The sequence below is a fragment of the Bufo bufo genome, chromosome 4 (assembly GCF_905171765.1).
Source record: "Bufo bufo chromosome 4, aBufBuf1.1, whole genome shotgun sequence".
NCBI lineage: Eukaryota > Metazoa > Chordata > Amphibia > Anura > Bufonidae > Bufo > Bufo bufo.
The window spans coordinates 10,585,242-10,607,874 of record NC_053392.1 but is presented as its reverse complement, the minus strand read 5'-3'; the positions used below and the strand labels follow the sequence as shown (position 1 = coordinate 10,607,874).

The following is a 22,633-nucleotide window of genomic DNA, read 5'->3' as shown; positions in this document are numbered from 1 at the left end:
CCATTCCAGTCACCTCCACTTTCAGCAATCACAGGCCCTGTGTTATTAGCAGCCACACTACAGAGCTCTAGTGATCCCCTGTCTCCGGAGGACACCGGCTCCTGTAGTCCTGCTCCTAATAAATCTGCCTGTCACTGGAAATATTTCCTCCTCACTCATGCTGTGGGGGGTGAATTACTTTCCATGATACCGGGCAAATCCTTATTCTTGCTCCCTAGAAATGGCGATTAATGGAATTAGTTCAGTTTATCTCCCAAACAGATTAGGATCTAGGTTTTCTCCACCAGACGACCGATCTAAATCCATCAATGTCCAAGTCTCTTCTACCTGCTGTAAAGAATGAAAGCCGAGTCTCTGGAAGAAAGAGCAGTTCACAGCCTGGAATTTCTATGTTCTATATTACTGGATTAGTTTGAGGTTTAGCAGAAGGTTGGTGAGGAGCAGAACATTGTTATTTAGGCCCCGATCACTAAACCTAGAAGTGAAGGAGCTGAGAGAAGAGTCTGATCTATACACTGCGTGCAGAATTATTAGGCAAATGAGTATTTTGACCACATCATCCTCTTTATGCATGTTGTCTTACTCCAAGCTGTATAGGCTCGAAAGCCTACTACCAATTAAGCATATTAGGTGATATGCATCTCTGTAATGAGAAGGGGTGTGGTCTAATGACATTAACACCCTATATTAGGTGTGCATAATTATTAGGCAACTTCCTTTCCTTTGGCAAAATGGGTCAAAAGAAGGACTTGACAGGCTCAGAAAAGTCAAAAATAGTGAGATATCTTGCAGAGGGATGCAGCACTCTTAAAATTGCAAAGCTTCTGAAGCGTGATCATCGAACAATCAAGCGTTTCATTCAAAATAGTCAACAGGGTCGCAAGAAGCGTGTGGAAAAACCAAGGCGCAAAATAACTGCCCATGAACTGAGAAAAGTCAAGCGTGCAGCTGCCAAGATGCCACTTGCCACCAGTTTGGCCATATTTCAGAGCTGCAACATCACTGGAGTGCCCAAAAGCACAAGGTGTGCAATACTCAGAGACATGGCCAAGGTAAGAAAGGCTGAAAGACGACCACCACTGAACAAGACACACAAGCTGAAACGTCAAGACTGGGCCAAGAAATATCTCAAGACTGATTTTTCTAAGGTTTTATGGACTGATGAAATGAGAGTGAGTCTTGATGGGCCAGATGGATGGGCCCGTGGATAGATTGGTAAAGGGCAGAGAGCTCCAGTCCGACTCAGACGCCAGCAAGGTGGAGGTGGAGTACTGGTTTGGGCTGGTATCATCAAAGATGAGCTTGTGGGGCCTTTTCGGGTTGAGGATGGAGTCAAGCTCAACTCCCAGTCCTACTGCCAGTTTCTGGAAGACACCTTCTTCAAGCAGTGGTACAGGAAGAAGTCTGCATCCTTCAAGAAAAACATGATTTTCATGCAGGACAATGCTCCATCACACGCGTCCAAGTACTCCACAGCGTGGCTGGCAAGAAAGGGTATAAAAGAAGAAAATCTAATGACATGGCCTCCTTGTTCACCTGATCTGAACCCCATTGAGAACCTGTGGTCCATCATAAAATGTGAGATTTACAAGGAGGGAAAACAGTCCACCTCTCTGAACAGTGTCTGGGAGGCTGTGGTTGCTGCTGCACGCAATGTTGATGGTGAACAGATCAAAACACTGACAGAATCCATGGATGGCAGGCTTTTGAGTGTCCTTGCAAAGAAAGGTGGCTATATTGGTCACTGATTTGTTTTTGTTTTGTTTTTGAATGTCAGAAATGTATATTTGTGAATGTTGAGATGTTATATTGGTTTCACTGGTAAAAATAAATAATTGAAATGGGTATATATTTGTTTTTTGTTAAGTTGCCTAATAATTATGCACAGTAATAGTCACCTGCACACACAGATATCCCCCTAAAATAGCTAAAACTAAAAACAAACTAAAAACTACTTCCAAAAATATTCAGCTTTGATATTAATGAGTTTTTTGGGTTCATTGAGAACATGGTTGTTGTTCAATAATAAAATTTATCCTCAAAAATACAACTTGCCTAATAATTCTGCACTCCCTGTAGACAGATCTACAGGAGGCCGTGTATTCAGTCACTGTGTGCTTGTGTCTCCACAGATGGATCCAGGAGGAGAAGTCCCCCCGAGAGATGTCCTCGTCCTCTGTATTCCCAGGACTGTCCAGAGGAGAAGCTCACAGAGAACCATCAGGTAGATGGAGCTGAAGTCTCCCCAGAATCTGACCAGAAAGGGATTGAACCAAAGATCATTTTACATTTTTCTTATTTAGGATGAAAATCTGAATATTATTAAGGTTGAGGTTAAAGATGAAGAAGAAGAGGAGACGGATTTATGGGGCGATCAGCAGGGTAAGGAGGGGGCTGTCATGGGTCACCTGGATACTACTCCCATCTTCTCATCACATGTAATAATCTCCCCTGTTCCTGTGTGTTTCCTACAGATGGACTCAGAGAAGGAAATCCCCCCGAGAGATGTCCCCATCCTCTGTATTCCCAGGACTGTCCAGAGGAGAAGCTCCCAGAGAACCATCAGGTAGATGGAGCTGAGCCCTATACACATCTATATAGGGGGGTCCTGCAGTCATAGAGGGGTCATAGATGGTGGGGGTCTCTTATGTGGATCTGTTAGATTTCCCACCTGTCTGCTGTATTGTCCTGAATTGTTACAGATGACAAATCAGGGGGAAGATGTGACTGATATTAAAGTGGAGGATGAAGAAGAGCGGATGATGGGCGATCCCCCGTGTAAGAGTGAGGTGGAGGAGGACATTCCAGTCCATGTGACCACAGGTATGGAATCATGAATGGAGGAAGGGAATTGGGAGGTTTCTTCAGGTGAGGTTCCACCTTAGAGCTGCAGTAAAGTAAGATGAGGCCGCTCCATACGCTGTGGGTCCTGGGTGTGTTTTACAGTGGAGTCCTGCCTGCTGTTGGGACTGGAGGTAACATCAAACCCACCTGTTTAAACCCTGCGATCCCACAGTCACTAGAGACCGCAGCATCTAAGAATATTTACTGAACTCATGTGGGGCAACAGGATTATTTGTAAGGGTCTGGTGAAATCTGTATGTGTTACATGTGGATTTTCCGTAGATTTCGCTCTTTACATTTCCACAGAGTTGATCGGCTGCAGATTTAAATCCGAACTGCAGGTCAATTTACGCTCAGATTTTATTTTTGCAGCATAAGATAAGATTTCTCAAAATGTCCTCCATTTTGCTGGTCCTGTAGAATGCTGAGGATTTGCTGCCCTTAAATCCACAGTGTACAGTCGTGGCCAAAAGTTTTGAGAATTACATATGTGGCGAAACCAACCTCGCCACTGGGTTTTGGAGAGGCCTGTTTATCAGCCTCTTGCCTCAGGATTATGGCCCATACTAACTTTTAAACCCCTGAACCTATTCAAGTGAATTTTGGATAGGTTTGTCCCCAAGTTATACTGTTTAACCTCCTCAGGACCGCCGTACGCAGGATTGCGTCTTTGCGGCGGCCCTGCTCTTCTGGGTGGACGCGCCGGCGCGTCCTCTCGCGAGACGCGAAATTTCCTGTGAACGCGCGCACACAGGCGCACGCGTTCACAGGATCGGAAGGTAAGCGAGTTGATCTCCAGCCTGCCAGCGGCGATCGTTCGCTGGCAGGCTGGAGATGTGATTTTTTTAACCCCTAACAGGTATATTAGACGCTGTTTTGATAACAGCGTCTAATATACCTGCTACCTGGTCCTCTGGTGGTCCCCTTTGTTTGGATCGACCACCAGAGGACACAGGCAGCTCAGTAATATGTTGCACCACTACACTACACCCCCCCCCTGTCACTTATTAACCCCTTATTCACCCTTGATCACCCCTGATCACCCCATATAGACTCCCTGATCACCCCCCTGTCATTGATCACCCCCCTGTCATTGATTACCCCCCTGTAAGATCCATTCAGATGTCCGCATGATTTTTACGGATCCACTGATAGATGGATCGGATCCGCAAAACGCATCCGGACGTCTGAATGAAGCCTTACAGGGGCGTGATCAATGACTGTGGTGATCACCCCATATAGACTCCCTGATCACCCCCCTGTCATTGATCACCCCCCTGTCATTGATCACCCCCCTGTCATTGATCACCCCCCTGTCATTGATCACCCCCCTGTAAGGCTCCATTCAGACATTTTTTTGGCCCAAGTTAGCGGAAATTATTTATTTTTTTCTTACAAAGTCACATATTCCACTAACTTGTGTCAAAAAATAAAATCTCACATGAACTCACCATACCCCTCACGGAAACCAAATGTGTAAAATTTTTTAGACATTTATATTCCAGACTTCTTCTCACGCTTTAGGGCCCCTAGAATGCCAGGGCAGTATAAATACCCCACATGTGACCCCATTTCGGAAAGAAGACACCCCCAGGTATTCCGTGAGGGGCATATTGAGTCCATGAAAGATTGAAATTTTTGTCCCAAGTTAGCGGAAAGGGAGACTTTGTGAGAAAAAAATAAATAAAATCAATTTCCGCTAACTTGTGCCAAAAAAAAAAAAATTCTATGAACTCGCCATGCCCCTCATTGAATACCTTGGGGTGTCTTCTTTCCAAAATGGGGTCACATGTGGGGTATTTATACTGCCCTGGCATTCTAGGGGCCCTAAAGCGTGAGAAGAAGTCTGGGATCCAAATGTCTAAAAATGCCCTCATAAAAGGAATGTGGGCCCCTTTGCGCATCTAGGCTGCAAAAAAGTGTCACACATCTGGTATCGCCGTACTCAGGAGAAGTTGGGCAATGTGTTTTGGGGTGTCATTTTACATATACCCATGCTGGGTGAGAGAAATATCTTGGCAAAAGACAACTTTTCCCATTTTTTTATACAAAGTTGGCATTTGACCAAGATATTTATCTCACCCAGCATGGGTATATGTAAAATGACACCCCAAAACACATTCCCCAACTTCTCCTGAATACGGCGATACCACATGTGTGGCACTTTTTTGCAGCCTAGGTGGGCAAAGGGGCCCACATTCCAAAGAGCACCTTTCGGATTTCACAGGTCATTTACCTACTTACAACACATTAGGGCCCCTGGAAAATGCCAGGGCAGTATAACTACCCCACAAGTGACCCCATTTTGGAAAGAAGACACCCCAAGGTACTCCGTGAGGGGCATGGCAAGTTCCTAGAATTTTTTATTTTTTGTCACAAGTTAGTGGAAAATGATGATTTTTTTTCTTTTTTTTTTTTTCCTTACAAAGTCTCATATTCCACTAACTTGTGACAAAAAATAAAAACTTCCATGAACTCACTATGCCCATCAGCGAATACCTTGGGGTGTCTTCTTTCCAAAATGGGGTCACTTGTGGGGTAGTTATACTGCCCTGGCATTCTAGGGGCCCAAATGTGTGGTAAGGAGTTTGAAATCAAATTCTGTAAAAAATGACCAGTGAAATCCGAAAGGTGCTCTTTGGAATATGGGCCCCTTTGCCCACCTAGACACCCCAAAACACATTCCCCAACTTCTCCTGAATACGGAGATACCACATGTGTGGCACTTTTTTGCAACCTAGGTGGGCAAAGGGGCCCACATTCCAAAGAGCACCTTTCGGATTTCACTGGTCATGTTTTACAGAATTTGATTTCAAACTCCTTACCACACATTTAAGCCCCTAGAATGCCAGGGCAGTATAACTACCCCACAAGTGACCCCATTTTGGAAAGAAGACACCCCAAGGTATTCCATGAGGGGCATGGCGAGTTCCTAGAATTTTTTATTTTTTGTCACAAGTTAGTGGAAAATGATGATTTTTTTTTTTTTTTTTTTTTCCTTACAAAGTCTCATATTCCACAAACTTGTGACAAAAAATAAAAACTTCCATGAACTCACTATGCCCATCAGCGAATACCTTGGGGTGTCTTCTTTCCAAAATGGGGTCACTTGTGGGGTAGTTATACTGCCCTGGCATTCTAGGGGCCCAAATGTGTGGTAAGGAGTTTGAAATCAAATTCTGTAAAAAATGACCAGTGAGATCCGAAAGGTGCTCTTTGGAATATGGGCCCCTTTGCCCACCTAGGTTGGGTGAGAGAAATATCTTGGCAAAAGACAACTTTTCCCATTTTTTTATACAAAGTTGGCATACAAAGTTGGCATTTGACCAAGATATTTATCTCACCCAGCATGGGTATATGGGCCCCTTTGCCCACCTAGGTTGGGTGAGAGAAATATCTTGGCAAAAGACAACTTTTCCCATTTTTTTATACAAAGTTGGCATTTGACCAAGATATTTATCTCACCCAGCATGGGTATATGTAAAATGACACCCCAAAACACATTCCCCAACTTCATTTACCTACTTACAACACATTAGGGCCCCTGGAAAATGCCGGGGCAGTATAACTACCCCACAAGTGATCTGATGGGCATAGTGAGTTCATGGAAGTTTTTATTTTTTGTCACAAGTTAGTGGAATATGTGACTTTGTAAGAAAAAATAAAAAAAAAATCATCATTTTCCGCTAACTTGTGACAAAAAATAAAAAGTTCTATGAACTCACTATGCCCATCAGTGAATACCTTAGGGCGTCTACTTTCCGAAATGGGGTCATTTGTGGGGTGTTTGTACTGTCTGGGCATTGTAGAACCTCAGGAAACATGACAGGTGCTCAGAAAGTCAGAGCTGCTTCAAAAAGCGGAAATTCACATTTTTGTACCATAGTTTGTAAACGCTATAACTTTTACCCAAACCATTTTTTTTTACCCAAACATTTTTTTTTTATCAAAGACATGTAGAACAATAAATTTAGAGCAAAATTTATATATGGATCTCGTTTTTTTTGCAAAATTTTATAACTGAAAGTGAAAAATGTCATTTTTTTGCAAAAAAATCGTTAAATTTCGATTAATAACAAAAAAAGTAAAAATGTCAGCAGCAATGAAATACCACCAAATGAAAGCTCTATTAGTGAGAAGAAAGGAGGTAAAATTCATTTGGGTGGTAAGTTGCATGACCGAGCAATAAACGGTAAAAATAGTGTAGGTCAGAAGTGTAAAAAGTGGCCTGGTCTTTCAGGGTGTTTAAGCTATAGGGGCTGAAGTGGTTAAATTGATGTTAGTTATATGTATGGCCAAGGTAAACTCACAAAGTTGTAACAATTTATAATAAGTGTAACTTGTCAGCTTGGGAGGAATATGCTGGGTGTGTTTCTATTGTGCCATTGTCCCATTGTGTGTTTAAATGGTGATGTCTGTCCTGTTATATCCACATGTGTATTGGTGATTTCTCTTTGTCTTGAGAGATAATTGGATTACGCCTCGGGTGTCTCCAGGGCAGAGAGGAGGAAACCATGATGCATTGTGGGGATGTATTGTCTCTGTGTATCCTACAGTGCTGCATATCTGTCCTATGTCACAGTCTTCATTCTGGTCCCCTAGGGGCGTGTACACCAGATGGGCTTGGTTGTTTTATACCTCCCTGTGGGCGGACCTGTATTTGCAAACAACTGTAATAAAAACCAGGCTGGGTGTGCCAGCACCTCAGACCACTGCTTGACCCTCAACACGGAGCCTTGTCTCGTTATTGGGGGGATCCACTGTATGCTGTTAGAGACTGATTGCCAGGAGTGTAAGCTGATTCCTGTTCGTCTGCTAGCAGCTATTCGTGAGGTTCCAGTTTGGAGTGCTATTTTGTATCCAGTTCGGGAGGTTGGTGTTCTGCAGTAGCTGTGCCTGTCTCTCAGAAAGGGGCTTATCGCCTAAACGGATTTTAACCCCTTGTCTGCTGAAACGGTCCGTTACATTGGTGGCAAGCAGCGGGATCGTTCCTACAGCCAGAAGGACAGCTACAGGAGACACCATTTCTTTGGATTTTACAACTTAAGGGCAACGCATGTCTCAGTACAGCGACCCTAAAAGCACCAGGATGGAACCAGAAGTGGAGTACAGATACTCTGTGGAGGAATTTGACCGTATGATGAAATACGTGAAGTTTGTGAGGAGTCTAGTGTTCAAGACCCTACTATACCGGGCAGAAGGTGACGGTCAGCTGCCACGTTGGGTGGACCTCCATCGGAAGTTACAGTTGCGGGACAGAGAGAGCTCAGTCTCCCCTCCCCAGCGGCAGAGTGTCCAGCAGGGAATTGGGAGCCCAGTCTCCATTCCCCAGCGGCAGTGTGAATTGCAGGGAATTGGGAGCCCAGTCTCCATTCCCCAGCGGCAGTGTGAAATGCAGGGAGAGGAGAGCAGCGTCCTCCCTCCCCAGCGGCAGGCTGAGTTACAGGGGGCAGAGGTAGTTGTTCCTGCCCCCCAGCAGCAGAGTGATATGCCGGGAAGGCAGTGTGAAATGCAGGGAGAGGAGAGCAGCGTCCTTCCTCCCCAGCGGCAGGCTGAGTTACAGGGGGCAGAGGTAGTTGTTCCTGCCCCCCAGCAGCAGAGTGATTTTTTGGGAATTGGGAGCCCAGTCTCCATTCCCCAGTGGCAGAGTGTCCAGCAGGGAATAGAGAGCCCAGTCTCCTTTCCCCAGCAGCAGGACACTGTATTGGGAGCGGAGACGGTCGGTCGCCCTCCCCAGCGGCTGGAAGTATGTATGGGAGAGGAGCTTGTTACCCCCTCTCCCCAGCGGCAGCTTAACGCACCAGGGGGAGACAGTAAGCCCCACAACAGTGCAGATGGGACCGTGGTCTCTGCACTTACAGCACAGGGGGTAGAGACAGTCGGTCTCCCCCTCCAACAACCAGACTCTAAGCCAGGGAGCAACACAGAGACCGGGAGTACCAGCTTCCAACATAACCTGGGTGGACTCACTGGACAGAGACAGGCTACCAAATGCAACAGGTCCAGTATTGGGTTGTGGGTGGGCTGCCAGACTAACTCAGGTACCGACCGGCGTGAGGTCAGGTATCTGGTTAGTCTTCCCTGGGGGGGGGGAGATGTGTGGCGAAACCAACCTCGCCACTGGGTTTTGGGGAGGCCTGTTTAAAAGCCTCTTGCCTCAGGATTATGGCCCATACTAACTTTTAAACCCCTGAACCTATTCAAGTGAATTTTGGATAGGTTTGTCCCCAAGTTATACTGTTTAAATTGATGTTAGTTATATGTATGGCCAAGGTAAACTCACAAAGTTGTAACAATTTATAATAAGTGTAACTTGTCAGCTTGGGAGGAATATGCTGGGTGTGTTTCTATTGTGCCATTGTCCCATTGTGTGTTTAAATGGTGATGTCTGTCCTGTTATATCCACATGTGTATTGGTGATTTCTCTTTGTCTTGAGAGATAATTGGAATGTATTGTCTCTGTGTATCCTACAGTGCTGCATATCTGTCCTATGTCACAGTCTTCATTCTGGTCCCCTAGGGGCGTGTACACCAGATGGGCTTGGTTGTTTTATACCTCCCTGTGGGCGGACCTGTATTTGCAAACAACTGTAATAAAAACCAGGCTGGGTGTGCCAGCACCTCAGACCACTGCTTGACCCTCAACACGGAGCCTTGTCTCGTTATTGGGGGGATCCACTGTATGCTGTTAGAGACTGATTGCCAGGAGTGTAAGCTGATTCCTGTTCGTCTGCTAGCAGCTATTCGTGAGGTTCCAGTTTGGAGTGCTATTTTGTATCCAGTTCGGGAGGTTGGTGTCCTGCAGTAGCTGTGCCTGTCTCTCAGAAAGGGGCTTATCGCCTAAACGGATTTTAACCCCTTGTCTGCTGAAACGGTCCGTTACAACATAAATATTGGAAATTGGAAAAGTTGCTGCTTAAGTTTTTATAATAGCAATTTGCATATACTCCAGAATGTTATGAAGAGTGATCAGATGAATTGCATAGTCCTTCTTTGCCATGAAAATTAACTTAATCCCCAAAAAACCTTTCCACTGCATTTCATTGCTGTCATTAAAGGACCTGCTGAGATCATTTCAGTAATCGTCTTGTTAACTCAGGTGAGAATGTTGACGAGCACAAGGCTGGAGATCATTATGTCAGGCTGATTGGGTTAAAATGGCAGACTTGGCATGTTAAAAGGAGGGTGATGCTTGACATCATTGTTCTTCCATTGTTAACCATGGTGACCTGCAAAGAAACGCGTGCAGCCATCATTGCGTTGCATAAAAATGGCTTCACAGACAAGGATATTGTGGCCACTAAGATTGCACCTCAATCAACAATTTATAGGATCAAGAACTTCAAGGAAAGAGGTTCAATTCTTGTTAAGAAGGCTTCGGGGCGTCCAAGAAAGTCCAGCAAGCGCCAGGATCGTCTCCTAAAGAGGATTCAGCTGCGGGATCGGAGTGCCACCAGTGCAGAGCTTGCTCAGGAATGGCAGCAGGCAGGTGTGAGCGCATCTGCACGCACAGTGAGGCGAAGACTTTTGGAAGATGGCCTGGTGTCAAGATAGGCAGCAAAGAAGTCACTTCTCTCCAAAAAAAACATCAGGGACAGATTGATCTTCTGCAGAAAGTCTGGTGAATGGACTGCTGAGGACTGGGGCAAAGTCATATTCTCTGATGAAGCCTCTCTCCGATTGTTTGGGGCATCTGGAAAAAGGCTTGTCCGGGGAAGAAAAGGTGAGCGCTACCATCAGTCCTGTGTCATGCCAACAGTAAAGCATCCTGAGACCATTCATGTGTGGGGTTGCTTCTCATCCAAGGGAGTGGGCTCACTCACAATTTTGCCCAAAAACACAGCCATGAATAAAGAATGGTACCAAAACACCCTCCAACAGCAACTTCTTCCAACAATCCAACCACAGTTTGGTGAAGAACAATGCATTTTCCAGCACGATGGAGCACCGTGCCATAAGACAAAAGTGATAACTAAGTGGCTCGGGGACCAAAACGTTGACATTTTGGGTCCATGGCCTGGAAACTCCCCAGATCTTAATCCCATTGAGAACTTGTGGTCAATCCTCAAGAGGCGGGTAGACAAACAAAAACCCACTAATTCTGACAAACTCCAAGAAGTGATTATGAAAGAATGGGTTGCTATCAGTCAGGAATTGGCCCAGAAGTTGATTGAGAGCATGCCCAGTCGAATTGCAGAGGTCCTGAAAAAGAAGGGCCAACACTGCAAATACTGACTCTTTGCATAAATGTCATGTAATTGTCGATAAAAGCCTTTGAAACATATGAAGTGCGTGTAATTATATTTCACTACATCACAGAAACAACTGAAACAAAGATCTAAAAGCAGTTTAGCAGCAAACTTTGTGAAAACTAATATTTGTGTCATTCTCAAAACTTTTGGCCACGACTGTATATGCGATCTGTGATCCTACCCTTACTATTTCACCTGGGGGATTAGCATGTGGTTACAGAGTCTCTCTATTAGGACACAGTCTTGGTGTAAATTTACAGTGACCAGGATGGTGCCCGATGAGAGGCTCCGTCAGGATATCCTCTCAATTAGGCCCAACCACAGGTTTACTGACCCAACCTCACCGGGAGCTATCCAGATGTGTGAATCTGGTCTTAGTCAGAGGCAGCTGATTTAATAATAGTGCTTTCTCTTAAAGAGACAGCAGCTCAATGTCATTGGTTGCTTCTTTCTCTCCCTGTGCCCTGGCTTCAAGTCCTCTGCGGTGCTCAGCTGCTCCTTTGCCCTGTCCAGGTCCTGCGGTGGTCTCCTTTATGGCTAGTGTCACGCACCTCCACTGGCAGCTAACTAACCACCAAAACCCCTGCATCTCCCAGATCACTGAAGGGCAGGTTGTCTCTTTTCTGACCGCATGGCTCTCCCTGCATTTGTATTTATTCCGTCTTGGGAAATACGAGCGTGGAGTTAACCCTTCCCTGCCACCAATGGTTGACAGAATACAGTGCAATATACAACATATAAAGTGCGGTTCTCCAGTCATTAGTGCGATTATCTTCAGGGCTCCACACCTATAACACTTATCTGAGGTGCCAGACCAGGGTCACCTGTGACATCCCTAATACACGTACCTGCTATGGCCACAGGGTGTCTCATCCACAGCGATGCACTTACAGTTGCTTAAAGTCACATAATCTGGGATATCACATCACATGCATCATACACGGTGCAGGAAGAAATAACAGCATGTAGGTATAAACATGACATGAATGTGATGCTGGCGTGTCCTCAGGAGCAGTCTCATCACCGCTCATCTAGGGTGGGAACGGGGTCAGTGGTCACACACAGCAAGAGAATGCTGGACAGAAGCCCCTATCTCTATCCCTTCTATGTTCGCGTGTTGTCTGATCTCCTGAGAAAAAGGTTCTATGGTAAGAACAAATATTAAAGGAGACAACAGACACTCTTGGCGGGTTCCATTTGTTATGTCAAATGTGTCAGATAACGTACCATTCGCCAACACTCTGGCCGACGGGGCCGGATAAAGTGATTTGATTGCGTTAAGGATGTATCCATTGGATCCCAAATTATCTAATACAGAAAAAGCAAATGACCAATGAATGCGGTCAAATGCCTTCTCGGCCTCCATGGCCACCAACAGTGATGGGCATCGTGTTCTTTCTGCTCGGTCTCTGAGGTTTATTAGGCGTCTAGAGTTGTCCGACGTCTGCCTGTTTTTACCAAACCCAGCTTGGTCTGGATGTATAATGCTGGGGAGAACTTTGGATATTCTTGAGGCTATGAGTTTGGAGAATAGTTTTATGTCAGTTTTAAGGAGGGATATCGGGCGAAAGTCTTGTGGAGAGGTTGGGTATCTATCCTAGTGTATGTGTTGAATGGGTGGGAGAAAAAGGTGTAATCTTTATCAGGGCCGTGTTGTATACGCCAAATGTCGTATATCTGTTGTCTGTGTATTAGTCGTGCTATTGTGTCGGTCCTCCAGTTAGAAGTGGAGGTGATGTCCCATGTTGTATCTGCGATGGTGTTAAAATCTCCACATATTATCAGGTGGCCTTGTCTTACTTTGTGTATTTTTTTAAACACTCTATTGAGAAAGTGTATTTGTCTGCGGTTTGGGGCGTATTCTGTAACCAGCGTATATTTGACATTGTTAATAAATCCTACTAGTATAAGGTATCTTCCTTTAGGATCAATCGTAATAGAAATCATAGAAAAGGTAATGTTGTTATTAATGGCCAGTAGGACTCCCCTTTGCTTTTTTTTCATAATGTGCTTGGTAGATCTGCGAGTATTGAGGGTGTTTAATTCTATGAGCGTCTTTCTGTGTGATGTGTGTTTCTTGTGCACAAAATGTGTCTGATTTTAAGGATAGCGCCTACTTTCAGGGTTGGCGGCATGACGTAAGCGCGTAGGCGTGCCGCGGCTCCTTCCACCCGGATCTCGACGATGTGAACGCTGAATGCTGACATCGCTGCTCCAGCCCGGCCTCGTGTCGGCGGCCCTCTCCTGGCTGCCCGCTGCCTCAGCTCCGATTCTGTGCCGGCGCTCTTCGTGTCCTTGCTGACCCGCTGTATCCGCCTCGGCCCTGCGTTGGCGATCTTCCCCACCTCGACCGTGAGCACAATGGATAGGAGGGGGGGAAGGAAGTCCTGGGGTGCGTTTTCGTCCTGCGGAGATCCTCCGAGAAATAAGGAAGAGGTTGGTGGTACCAAAGGGGTTTCAAAGCTTGTGAGATGCGCGGCTGAGGGGGATGGAGCAGAGCAGCACAGAGTGGAACGGAGTGACAGACGTCCGCATCTGATGATAGAGGCGTCACAATCGCTTGAATCTCTGCCTCTCTTATCGTATTTGGCATCTGGCAGGGTGGTGGTGACCGCTCTGGGAGTGGGTGTCCCTGTATCCCCTCATCCCTGCATCTGTTTTAGCACTGATATTGGTGCGTTGTGTGGAGACATTACCTAACTTAAAGAACTATGAAGCTCTGATTGCGGCACTTGGAATATGTGAACAAGCCTTTTTCAGTACACTAGGGGTGCATAAGTTAGTGGGACTGTCTCAATTGTAATACCTGCCACAGTGGTACCACCTGTGAAGCTCCGGGTGGCTGTCTGTCTCTGATTGGTGGACGGTAACACCCACACCTGGTGGTTCGGACACGTTTCCCTCTGAGTCCTTGAGGGTCCGGACTGGGCTGGAGCCCCGTGGACTGCAACAGATGTGAGAGAGAGTGCCTTGAGGGACGACCCTTAACTATTGATATAATGGAACCCTCCTGGAAAATTAACATCTTCTAACACCTCTGACTGTCTGTGGGATTTTCACTGACTAAGGCCCCTTTCACACGGGCGAGTATTCCGCGCGGATGCGATGCGGGAGGTGAACGCATTGCACCCGCACTGAATCCGGACCCATTCATTTCTATGGGGCTGTTCACATGAGCAGTGATTTTCACGCATCACTTGTGCATTGCGTGAAAATCGCAGCATGCTCTATATTGTGCGTATTTCACGTAACGCAGGCCCCATAGAAATGAATGGGGTTGCGTGAAAATCGCAAGCATCCGCAAGCAAGTGCGGATGCGGTGCGATTTTTACGCACGGTTGCTAGGAGACGATCGAGATGGAGACCCTATCATTATTATTTTCCCTTATAACATGGTTATAAGGGAAAATAATAGCATTCTGAATACAGAATGCATAGTAAAATAGCGCTGGAGGGGTTAAAAAAAATATAATAATAATTTAACTCACCTTAATCCACTTGATCGCGCAGCCGGCATCTCTTCTGTCTTCTTTCTTTGCTGTGTGCAGGAACAGGACCTGTGGTGACGTCACTCCGGTCATCACATGATCCATCACCATGGTAAAAGATCATGTGATGACCGGAGTGACGTCACCACAGGTCCTGTTCCTGCACACAGCAAAGAAAGCAGACAGAAGAGATGCCGGCTGCGCGATCAAGTGGATTAAGGTGAGTTAATTTTTATTTTTATTTTTTTTAACCCCTCCAGCGCTATTGTACTATGCATTCTGTATTCAGAATGCTATTATTTTCTCTTTATAACCATGTTATAAGGGAAAATAATACAATCTATAGAACACCTAACCCGAGCCCGAACTTCTGTGAAGAAGTTCAGGTTTGGGTACCAAACATGCCGATTTTTCTCACGCGAGTGCAAAACGCATTACAATGTTTTGCACTCGCGCGGAAAAATCACGCATATTCTCGCAACGCACTTGCACATTTTCCCGCAACGCCCGTGTGAAAGAGGCCTAACTGTACTCTCCGCTCCTATACACCCAGGGTTGCTTCCTGAGAATACAATGCCACCAAAGGTACAAAATAGGAAGTCTCTGGGTGGAAGTGGAAGTGGAAGTAGTCCAATCTAAAAAATGGACAAATTTTTGAAATCACCACAATATAAAACTAGGACAAATCAGAAGGGTAATAAAGAGAATGAAGCTGAACTGATAGACCCACAAAATATAGAGGAAGGCAGTGACGGAGAAGAAGGGAGGGGCGATAAGAACGTTCCAGTGGAGGAGAGAAAAGAAACGGTGGATAAGAAGCTGACAGATATCCTGAATGCTGTACAGCAATCAAATCTTGCATTGGGAGATCTGTCTGCAAAAATTTCTATAGTACAAGTAGACTTGTCTTTGATTAAAGAGGAGATAAATAAAGTATGTGAGAAAGTCAAGGGTCTTCAGGTGACCACAAGGGACTTAAAAGAGGATGTAGATGGGATTAAGAATCTAGTAGCGGTGATGGAAACAGAAAAGAAAGCACTACAGGAAAGACTTACTGAAATGGAGGATAGATCCCGCAGGGCGAACATACGCTTGGTGGGGTTTCCTGAAGGGGTGGAAAAAGAAGACCCCAGCGGGTTCATTCAGCAATGGTTACTAGAAGTGTTCGGTGCGGATCAATTCTCTATATGATTTTCGGTGGAGAGAGCTCACCGGATCCCAACTAAACAATTACCGGTTTGGAGCCCGCCAAGAGCAATCTTAGCTAAAATGATAAATGCCCGGGATAGAGATATTATTATGAAAAATAAAAGAAACATCCCTCTTTTAGAATTTAACGGAAGGAAAATAGAAGTTTACCCGGATTATTCGAGGGCAACCCAAGCTAAACGTCGAGAATTCTGAGAGGTTAAGAAGAGAATGGCAGTAGCTAAGATTCAATATTCTTTATTCTATCCCACTAAACTGAGAGTGATCTATCAGGAGCAAGCATACTTCTTCACTCAACCAGAGAAGGTTGTAGAGTGGTTGGATGGTAGGGGGATTGGCTCTTGAGTTTATAATAATGCTATAAGTAAGATTATTTGTAATGGGGGCCGGGTGGGGAGGTGGGAGGGAGGGGTGATCGCGTAAGAGGTTAGCGAACTGTTTGGTTCGTCTGACCAGGATGGGGAAAGGAGGGTAATCTGGCGGTGGGATGGGGTGGGTGGAAGGATGGGGTCTTGGTGGACACTATGGGATGGTCTCTCTCTCCCCCCTCCCCTCCCCCCCCCTCCGTGGTGGGGTGGCGGCGGTTGCAGTCTTGAGTGCAGGGATACATGAATAGAATATTTACGTGGAATATACGGGGGATGGCCGAGAGAGCAAAACGGGTAGTTGTGTTTGATGTAGTTGCGAGACATCTCCCTGCGATTATGTCTTCTCGAAACACATCTTACCTACGAGGATATCAGTATTGTAAAAAGGAAATGGGCAAAATATGACTACCATGCTTGCTGCTCGGCCTACTCCCGAGGTGTTAGTGTATATGTCCACAGGAGTGTGGACTATACTCCAATTGCCCACAGAATTGATAGAGAAGGTAGATTTGTTTTCTTGCACTGTCAGCTAAATGGTACTGTTTGCATATTGGCATTTGTGTACAGTCGGGCCAAAAGTTTTGAGAATGACACAAATATTAGTTTTCACAAAGTTTGCTGCTAAACTGCTTTTAGATCTTTGTTTCAGTTGTTTCTGTGATGTAGTGAAATATAATTACACGCACTTCATAAGTTTCAAAGGCTTTTATCGACAATTACATGACATTTATGCAAAGAGTCAGTATTTGCAGTGTTGGCCCTTCTTTTTCAGGCCCTCTGCAATTCGACTGGGCATGCTCTCAATCAACTTCTGGGCCAATTCCTGACTGATAGCAACCAATTCTTTCATAATCACTTCTTGGAGTTTGTCAGAATTAGTGGGTTTTTGTTTGTCCACCCGCCTCTTGAGGATTGACCACAAGTTCTCAATGGGATTAAGATCTGGGGAGTTTCCAGGCCATGGACCCAAAATGTCAACGTTTTGGTCCCCGAGCCACTTAGTTATCACTTTTGCCTTATGGCACGGTGCTCCATCTTGCTGGAAAATGCATTGTTCTTCACCAAACTGTTGTTGGATTGTTGGAAGAAGTTGCTGTTGGAGGGTGTTTTGGTACCATTCTTTATTCATGGCTGTGTTTTTGGGCAAAATTGTGAGTGAGCCCACTCCCTTGGATGAAAAGCAACCCCACACATGAATGGTCTCGGGATGCTTTACTGTTGGCATGACACAGGACTGATGGTAGCGCTCACCTTTTCTTCTCCGGACAAGCCTTTTTCCAGATGCCCCAAACAATCGGAGAGAGGCTTCATCGGAGAATATGACTTTGCCCCAGTCCTCAGCAGTCCATTCACCATACTTTTCTGCAGAAGATCAATCTGTCCCTGATGGGTTTTTTTGGAGAGAAGTGGCTTCTTTGCTGCCCTTCTTGACACCAGGCCATCTTACAAAAGTCTTCGCCTCACTGTGCGTGCAGATGCGCTCACACCTGCCTGCTGCCATTCCTGAGCAAGCTCTGCACTGGTGGCACTCCGATCCCGCAGCTCAATCCTCTTTAGGAGACGATCCTGGCGCTTGCTGAACTTTCTTGGACGCCCTGAAGCCTTCTTAACAAGAATTGAACCTCTTTCCTTGAAGTTCTTGATCCTATAAATTGTTGATTGAGGTGCAATCTTAGTAGCCACAATATCCTTGCCTGTGAAGCCATTTTTATGCAACGCAATGATGGCTGCACGCGTTTCTTTGCAGGTCACCATGGTTAACAATGAAAGAACAATGATTTCAAGCATCGCCCTCCTTTTAACATGTCAAGTCTGCCATTTTAACCTAATCAGCCTGACATAATGATCTCCAGCCTTGTGCTCGTCAACATTCTCACCTGAGTTAACAAGACGATTACTGAAATGATCTCAGCAGGTCCTTTAATGACAGCAATGAAATGCAGTGGAAAGTTTTTTTTGGGATTAAGTTAATTTTCATGGCAAAGAAGGACTATGCAATTCATCTGATCACTCTTCATAACATTCTGGAGTATATGCAAATTGCTATTATAAAAACTTAAGCAGCAACTTTTCCAATTTCCAATATTTATGTAATTCCAATATTTATGTAAACTTTTGGCCACGACTGTATGTTCCCCCACCTTTTTCTATGTCTGTTATGTCATACCTGGTGGACTTTACTGGCTCTAGAGCAAGGTGCCCGGTTCTGGTAACCGGAGACTTTAATGATGTAATGACCTAGAAGAAGATAGATTCTCCAAGGATCATGTGTATAAATCAAATGAAGATAAACCAACACCGCTGAGAAGGGTCTGCCGGGAAATGGCATTGACAGACATTTGGCGATATCTGTATGCAGAAAAGAGAGCATTTTCTTGTTTTAGTCGAGCAAATACAGTGATGGCTAGAATAGATCTAGCTTTAGCTAATCCCGATTTTTTTAGATATGGTAGATATTGGTACGTTTGATGCACAACACCGGAAGGTTTTCCAAATTTTGGGCAAACACTGGCATGTGTTAAGTAGTGACAATGATTTAAAGGAGGTTGTGTCATCCAAACCTAAGATTACGTATCGGAGGGGTAAAAATCTAAAGGACTTTTTAGTGCATAGTTTCCATAGCACGGATCCACCAAAAACCACCTGGCTTAAGTCCAGTATAGTGGGAACCTACCCATGTGGTAGATGTAGTTTTTGCCCATATATACAAAAACTTAAGGTTTTCACGAACCCCCTGGATGACAGAAAATACGAGATTAGGGAATTTATTAATTGTCAAACAATAGGCATTATCTACATTGCACAATGCCCGTGTCCCAAATTGTATGTGGGCAAAACATCCCAAGAATTCCGACGACGAATTTGCCAACATATAAGCAGCATAAATACTAAGTCTGACACAGCAATATCACGTCACGTCAGAACTTTTCACAATGCTGACCCAAGATCCCTAAAATTTTGGGGTGTCTGTAAAAGGACTTTGGGGCCAAGGAGAGGGAACTTATATCAAATCCTGCTAAAAGAAGAAACAAGGTGGATTTACCGCCTGAATAGCCTTAGCCCAAATGGCTTAAACGAAGGCTTCACCTATACATCTTTTTTGTAAAATGAGGACAGAACACAATACTATATAATTTTTTGAAATGAATAGACGTTTATGTGAGCAGATACAGACGCTGGTTTATCAAACCCAATAATAACAGTCCCAAAATTGGATACTAAACTTACGAGGAATATACAATTCCTCCCCTGTGTGAAGTGGGAAATAGAGCTGGATATAGTCATTCCCAGATGGGCTAATACCTTCCCATACCAATGGTCTGACAATAGTGATAATAGGAGCTACTAGTTATATAGCCAATAAACTTCATAATATATGGAGGTCACTCTTGAAAGTGATAAGCTGATTGTCAGGATGTTTTTTTCAAAAATAAAAAATAAAAAAATAAAAAACAACATAACTAAAAGTAGCAGTGGAATAACTATCACTATAGGATAAGGAGTGTGGGAGGGCGTATAATCCGCAGGATCATTTATTACTGGTAAATTAGCAGGATTTTGCAATATATATATGTGCATTAATAATATAAATATCCGTGGTAGGGTACATCATTGTCCCTGCCCTGTGAATGCAAATAGATATGATGTGGTGGCAATAGGAATGCAGTATCTGAGCAGAGGCAGTACCCTATTTAGTCCAAGTTCCCTCTCAGACTTGCTAGTATGCGCACCAACAACTAATAATGACACTCATAGGCAGAGTATAGGTTTCCTATTTATATCTCTCTCTCTGGTCTCTTATAATTGACGTAAATGTAGCTATGAGGATAGAGGTATGTAAGGATTATTGTGCCTCTCCCTTCCCAAGTCTGTGCGCATGCGCAGGATATCAGTACAATCCGAAGAGAGGTCAATGCGGGGAACGGCACAGCGCATTGAGGTGTGTTGTCTACTGCCCAATTTTCAACGCATGCGCAGAACGATATATATGGGACCTGCAGGAAAGGTAAGTGTGTGCGGCGGTCCGTTCTGCACATCGGGTCTCCCTGGTCCCGCCTCCTAAGTGACGCCACAATACCTGTCTTTGCAACAATGTGTGCAATGATAGGCTAAAAGTAACGATCATGATCCAAACAGCTTGCAGATTGGTGCATTATCCGCACAGGAAATGAAAGTTGAGAGGTTAAATTCCTCCACCAGCGTCAGATATTCAAGTCTGCCCGACACCCCTGATGAAGCCAGATTAGCTGGCGATACATGTGGGGGGGCGGATTTTAGGTTTTTAACTTGCTGACCCTATTGTGACCTTACAGTGCTTTTGTGTGCCTGATACCACATTATATGTTACTCCAAAGTACATTTAACCTTGGTGTGCTCTTCCCCAGACATGGGGGCCAAGCAGTTATCAGGCATGTTTTGAACATGTTTATATAACAGGGAATATGATGTATGACTGAGCGGTGTTAGTGCACTCCCGCCAATTCATACACCCAGTGATTCTTCATACAAAGTAAGCCACCTGGGGTACAGTGTTTTTAACCCTATAGGTAGCTCACAATAATAATTTTTTTGTTTTTTAAACATGAACAAGTAAAAGTTACGTTTTATTAGTCTGGGACAAGAGTGGTTAGATAGCCGAGTAGGCAATAGTGTTTAAGTAGTAATTAAACCCTTCCCAGATAGGGTCCTTGTTAGTAAAAAATGAAGTATGAAATACATACGTTCTCCGATCATTCTCCAATAGTGGTAACGATTAAAATGGGGCATCACAAGAAGAAAACGAGAAGCTTCAGACTAAATCCCCATTGGATTAAGTTGGTTAAGGAGCAGGAAAATATAATAAAGGAAACCCGGGAATTTTCGCAATTAAATGCTCCGTCGGCACCTACGCAGTTTGTATGGGGGCTCTTTTAAAGCGTTTCTGCGTGGAGTTTATATAGCCAAAATTAATTGAAAAAAAAAAGAATACGCGGCAAAAGAACTAGCCTGGAACTACTCTGGAAAGTAATGCATAGGATGAATCTGGGCCAATACGTTATCAAGTGGGTCCAGATTTTATATAATCACCCCAAAGCTAGAATAAATATTATCGGAGTATGGTCTGAGCAAATAGAGCTGTATAGAGGAACAAGACAGGGATGCCCCCTTTCCCCTCTACTGTTCGCTCTATTTATAGAACCGCTGGCAGCTAAAATTAGATCGGATGAAAGTATTAAAGGTTTTGGTATGAATGGGACCTCCGATAAGATAAGTATGTACGCAGATGATATTTTAATTTTTTTGAAGAATCCAACATCTCAGTTGTCTCGTCTTATGGAACTAATAAATAAGTTTAGTGATATTTCGGGATATAAAATTAATTGGGCTAAATCAGTATTGTTACCGCTTGATCAGGCACCCTTATCGATCCCTTCAGAAATCAGGGTATTAAAACCTATGGAATCCTTTGACTATTTGGGGGTAAAGATGAGTGTAAGTATTCTAGACTTAGTGAAATTAAATGTCTCTCCTTTGCTGACTAGATGTAAAAGTAAAAAAAGCGTTTGGCAGAAGCTACCGATAGGACAGGCGGACAGAATTGCATTAATAAAAATGGTGTTACTTCCCCAGATTTTGTATATTTTGGCAGTTTGGATAGAGGACCGTTTCTTCAACCACCTGGAACGGCTGCTGAATGACTTAATCTGGGGAAGAAAAAGGGTGAAACTAAAACAGAAATATCTCTGGTTAGCGGAAGAGGACGGAGGACTATCGGTTCCCTTTTTCCAGGGATATTATTTGGCCTCTCAAGTCCAGTGGCTAAAGTCCGCCGGGAATAATATAAAATATTATCTAGAAAGGGGCTTTAAGGGCCCAAAATATAATATATTTAGCATATTGGAGACAGGATTTATTAAAAATAAAGGGAAAAAGTGCCCAATGTGTCGAATGGTTGATTTGGCTTGGGGGAAAAACCAAAAGAATACTAGGAATCTTGAACACTTCACATTTTTCACCTTTGTGGTGTAATAGTAATTTGAGAGAATTTCAATTAATGGCAGAATACAAGTATTGGGAAAAATATGGTAATATTTATGTATCACAGTTAGTTAAGAATAGGGAAATAAGAGCACTAAAAGAGTTATGTCCGGGAATGAATTTAGACTCAATTAGTCGGTTTCGGTATCACGAATTAAAACGCGCTTTTGAAGCCACACAAAATAGGGAATATTTTATCATAACAAAACATGAATTTATAGATTTTTGTCACCAACGTATGACAACTAGGGTCACTATTTCTCAAGTGTATAGGATAATAAGGAAGGGGTTGGGTAAAATAGTAAAGTTTAATAGTGAGAAAAAATGGCAAAGGATATAGGATCAAACACATTAGAATGGGGGAATCTATATAAAAATATAAAAAGGGCAACGATTTCTAGTAACTTTAGGAAAATTTATTTTAATATTATCGATCGAATATATATGACCCCAT

General features: G+C 44.1%; 3 protein-coding genes across 14 annotated transcripts in view; 1 reads left to right on the top strand and 2 right to left on the bottom strand.

The window, feature by feature from the left end:
• The window catches only part of LOC120998305 (gastrula zinc finger protein XlCGF26.1-like), a 4,064,644-nt gene that overhangs the window by 938,428 nt on the left and 3,103,583 nt on the right, over window positions 1-22,633 (top strand). Inside the window, exon 1 of one of the 11 annotated variants that reach the window (XM_040428957.1) lies at window positions 2,310-2,382. The exons of the other annotated variants lie outside the window; for them this stretch is intronic. The gene's annotated coding sequence lies outside the window, so the exon portion shown is untranslated. Of the gene's footprint in view, window positions 1-2,309; window positions 2,383-22,633 lie in introns of those variants that run through there. 11 annotated transcript variants of the gene reach the window in all.
• The window catches only part of LOC120998356 (zinc finger protein 420-like), an 870,654-nt gene that overhangs the window by 783,983 nt on the left and 64,038 nt on the right, over window positions 1-22,633 (bottom strand). The window lies entirely within an intron of this gene.
• LOC120997437 (gastrula zinc finger protein XlCGF26.1-like) overlaps window positions 1-22,633 on the bottom strand; it is a 296,047-nt gene that overhangs the window by 224,498 nt on the left and 48,916 nt on the right. The gene's annotated exons all lie outside the window — the stretch shown is intronic.